Genomic DNA, 5,187 nt, shown 5'->3' with positions numbered 1-5,187 from the left:
CTGCGCCCCTCCGCCAACCTCGTGCCTTTCCAAGTCCGCGCAACGCCTGCCGCGCCGACTGCCGCCCCCATCCCCTGGTCCCGCCTACGACGGACCCTTCCCTTCAACTGCACCTCTGGTCCCTGCACGTCCATCCCCGCGCGTCCTTTCGGCACCCTGCGTTCCACCAAACCCTGAAACCACACGTTCCTTCAGAAGTCCCTCGCACCTCCCTAGGCGCCCCTCGAACTCCTCCTGTGATCGGCGCGTCTCTCCTGCACCCCTGGCTCCTCCACCCCCTACCCGCGCGCCCGTATTTCCACCTAGCGCCCCTCCAGGTCCCATCGTCTCGACCCTTCCTTCAAGTTCTCCTCCGGGTCCCTCCAGGTTCCGCCCCTCCACGTGCGGTCCCTCCCCAGCGCATCCAGCCTATGCTCCGCGTTCGCAGTCCAGCACCCGCGGAAGTCGCTGGGCAGGAGCGTTCATCGCTGTTACCGGCTCCTCCTCTGCCTGAGCTGGCGCGCTCGCTCTTCCTCTTCAACTACCTCTGCCTAACGCGTCTACCGCTGGGAACGCAGGTACAGAGCACCGATTGTCCCACTCGGGTCCTGCTCCTTTGCAATCAGAAGGCTCAGCGCCTTTTTATCCTACAGCATTTTAGGGACTCCTTGTTGAGAGAGCATTCCGTTTGTGAGGCGCTCCTGTCTTTCCACTTAACCTCTCTCCCAGGAACCCTTCAGGTTTCAGAAGCAGCACAACTTTTACTTTTAAACGTTCCTGCGAAGGAAAGTCCTTGTCCTGCCGCTAGGAGGCATGCTTCGGGTTTTGCAGAAACGTTTGTGGCAAAAATGTTACATGTTAGTTATTTCTATGTTCGCATTAGTTAGGCTCCGAAATAGTGCTGACCCAAAAGTCCCAAAGCGACTTTTAAGAAGTCGCTTTACTGTGGGTTTTTCATGGCCCGGAGAGGCTCACGCAACTGTGATTATATGGCACATAGTTTTCCAACAAGTGCTTGTGTATCCCATTTCCTTACTCTGATATCACGCACCACAGGAGGGCAACTTGGTGTTAGCAGCTCTTTGTGAACGGTATGAGTGTCAAAGATGCTTGGTGGATGCGCTATGGAAGCAAAATATCGAAGACATTCCTGAAAGGCTCACGCTGCTATATTTTATGATCTGTGTAGTGGAAATATGCTATCATATTTGGGAACAAATGGAAACATGAAGTTATTGGAATACTTAAAAGGTTTTTTTCATGTAACAAAATGGATAATTACGGGGTGCACACTGCTTACAACTTCAAGGTTGCACTTTTTTAAAACAAAGTACCAACCAAAAGGGGAAAAGTCACCTTCCCTGAAAAGGTCAGAGGACTCTTCCTAATTTCTTCTCTGCCTTACAGACAGGTAGACAGTAACAAGGATTCTTCAGAAATACTGCTTCCACAAAGGGTAAACAAGATGGGATTTTCTACATACTTTACAGGCAGCTTAATGACAACAGTTGTGAATTATTACTCTACGCATGTTCACACCTGCCAGTAAAGATAGCAATTTATATATTTATGTTAAAGAATTTAAAAGTTACTAGTGTATTTTAATCGCCCAAACTAGTACGATCTCAGAGCCAGAACTTCTCTTTTGTTGGCCTAGAGAGAAATAGCTGGCAACCGTTTCATGCTGGAGGGAGGGCTCCGAGGATCCAGAGCACTCCTCATGATTTCCCTGGTGGAAAAGCTAAATATAACCAAAGTGGTACATCAGCGGAACCGAGGTGGAAATCCCGAACTGTTCTGTACAGATTTTTCATACCAGTAAAAAGAATTTTGAACACTCTAGTACCTGAACATTTATTTGTAAATCACATGCATTGAAGAATTTATCATACATTATATGAAAGATGCAAGCATTGTTTCCATTATAAAACAGAGAAAGAGATTTTTTTAAAAAGAGGTATTTGCCTTAGGGCATGTGTGCTTGCCAGAGACAGAGACAGTGAGAGGGAATTTGTGAAATCACTCCCCGGGGGGATGGCTAGGCAGCAATCCCATCTCCTCCATTTTCCTCCCAGGATCTTGGGCATGCACGTACACATGCCTGACATGAGTTTCAAGTCACCGGGTCTGAGACCTGAACCATAGTCAGTTGTGTGGGAGTCTAACAATGTAACCACTACACCATCTGCTGGTCCCTAGATAGATATTTTAAAAGCAAAGATGAAAGGCTCATATAAATAGAGAAAACATTAGGAGAGTGATGTGAAGATCTCTGTAGATCCTCTCCAAAGGAAATAGCCATACATGATAAAAGCAATGTAATTTAAAAACAGCCATTTAAAGTCTCTGGAAGTTGGAACTGGGTGGTGGTGAAATGCAATGCTCTGAGAGGATAATCTACATGGGAAGATACTGGGTTTGTGTCAGGAGACCTCCCTGAGTCTGCCAGGTATGTGTGACTATGCCAGATATGTGTGTGCCCACGATACAGGGAGGGCCAAAGCTGGGGTGGCTCATCACATCAAGACACTGTGTGAGGGGGACCAGCAGATGGTGTAATGGTTATATTGCTGGATTCCCATGTAGTCAACTGTGATTTGAGTCCTGGACACAGTAGTTTAAAACTCACACCAAGCACATGTGCATGCACGCCCAAAATCCTGAGAGAAGAATGGAGGAAAAGGGATTGCAAAGTGGATGATTTCTTGCTTCCTGTCCCTCTGTCTCTCTCTGTCACTCCAGTGAGCACACATGTCCCCTATAGCAAAAATCTCTCTCTCTAATTTAAAAAATAAAAAAGATCCTGTAGGGACTCTCTCGGAAGAAATAAATAAACAACAACAAAAAAGCCTTCTACAGTCTTTAGAAATCATCCTAAAAGAATAACGTAAAATAAATATTTATTCAGGAAAACCTATTAAATCTTGGTAAGAACAGAGTTTGTGACATTTCAACCATGACCCATCAACTCGTGACCAGCTCAGTATGATGGAACCTCTACTCTAGGTCGATGTGGCCAGGAAGACACCTTCCCTCTTCCCCTGTTACCTGCCTAGGACTTTGGTTTCTCCCAAGGTTTGCAGACCTTCAGTACTTTTATTCCCACTTTACCACATTGCATACACAAGCTCTATGCTAGGTAAGTCTCAAACTTTTCGCAGTCACCACTATAGGGTAGGTTATATTGCTGGATTCCCATGTAGTCAACTGTGATTTGAGTCCTGGACACAGTAGTTTAAAACTCACACCAAGCACATGTGCATGCACGCCCAAAATCCTGAGAGAAGAATGGAGGAAAAGGGATTGCAAAGTGGATGATTTCTTGCTTCCTGTCCCTCTGTCTCTCTCTGTCACTCCAGTGAGCACACATGTCCCCTATAGCAAAAATCTCTCTCTCTAATTTAAAAAATAAAAAAGATCCTGTAGGGACTCTCTCGGAAGAAATAAATAAACAACAACAAAAAAGCCTTCTACAGTCTTTAGAAATCATCCTAAAAGAATAACGTAAAATAAATATTTATTCAGGAAAACCTATTAAATCTTGGTAAGAACAGAGTTTGTGACATTTCAACCATGACCCATCAACTCGTGACCAGCTCAGTATGATGGAACCTCTACTCTAGGTCGATGTGGCCAGGAAGACACCTTCCCTCTTCCCCTGTTACCTGCCTAGGACTTTGGTTTCTCCCAAGGTTTGCAGACCTTCAGTACTTTTATTCCCACTTTACCACATTGCATACACAAGCTCTATGCTAGGTAAGTCTCAAACTTTTCGCAGTCACCACTATAGGGTAGAAGTCCTACCCTAGGTGTGGCAGGCCAAGAACACTAAGTGACTACTACTCTGCCTTAGTTTACTCATAGAGTACAGATTCCACACTGGTAGAGGCAAACTGAAAAGACCAAGGGCTAGTGCACCTGCTCAGTGTCATTTTCATTGAGCAGGGAAGTTACTCAGAGAGAAACGAGCTAGTGTCTCTGCCCCTAGTTCTGGAGTAGTGGGACAAAGTTTCTGCCCAGAAGGAGAGACAAGAAGTAAGAATAGAGAACTTAATAGCTTCACTAAAGGGACTGATTTTTTTTTTTGCATTTTAAAATTTATTATTATTAATATTTATGCATTCAATTGCTATACATCATTTAGATTGTAAAGAGTCTTTACCCAGCATGATATACACCTCAGTCCAGCCCAGTTGAGAATACTATACATATCCTCATCAACAGATAATAAACCGTATCTGTGTACCACGAATGCCTTACCTTTCTATTTTTCTCCCAATTTCCTTTCCTATGGTCTTCCCCTCCCATGGGACTGATTTTATTTGAATATTGTGAAGAAGTTTATGCCTAATAGCACTATCAGAAACAATGGAAATACTGGTAATAAGTAAGAAAGGGATAGTATATCCATGACATGAAAAAGGTAAATGGTAGACTAGTTAGAAATTTAAAAGAAAATCAGAGAAAAAGGAGTCTTTTTGGGGCTGGAAAAAGCTCAAAGACTACCCATGAAAAGGGACTGCACCTATAATTGGATCCAACTATGGCACAGTTTATGCTCCGTGTATTGTCAAAAAATAAAAGCACAATCAGCTAGCTTTTATGGAGGCTAAGAACTTGTGTGATGCCAGTAGAGGCAGAACAGCAAGAAGTGTAAGAGGGATATCAGGGTGAGAGACAAAGAGAACCTTGCTAAAAGTGCAGACATCTGGGGAGAGTGGTCAGGAAGAGTGTATGCATACACAGCAGTACAAGAGCAGTGCACTGCACATGCTGCATGCAGAGGGGAAAATAGATTTCTTGGGCCAGCCCCACAACATTGTGATGAAAGGAGCCAGATCCCATTTGGCTGACCCCAGTTCAAGTCTCAGCCCTGGCAATTTGACAAGCATGCCAGATGCCTGTGTGTGTGTGTTCACAATACTGACTGGATGGAAAAATGGAGAAAAATATAGTGCAGCATGACCATACCCTATTGGGGGCTCCTTTCAGTTCTCTCTCTCTCTCTCTCCAGTGACCCCATGTGCCTTCTGTCAATGAAGAAAATACAATAGACTCCTCTGAATTAGTCTAACCAAGTCACTAAACAAATACACATGGAAACATCGGTAAGCTTGGGTGTGGGGGAAGGAGAAAAGATTAAAACTCAGAGTTGCTAGAATATATTATACAAAATATTCAATTTCCAACAGAAATTATGAAGCCAGA

The sequence above is a fragment of the Tupaia chinensis genome, unplaced genomic scaffold, assembly GCF_000334495.1.
Source record: "Tupaia chinensis unplaced genomic scaffold, TupChi_1.0 Scaffold000634_1, whole genome shotgun sequence".
In the NCBI taxonomy this organism is placed as follows: domain Eukaryota; kingdom Metazoa; phylum Chordata; class Mammalia; order Scandentia; family Tupaiidae; genus Tupaia; species Tupaia belangeri.
The sequence above is the reverse complement of the archived record's forward strand: the minus strand, read 5'-3'. Positions refer to the sequence as shown.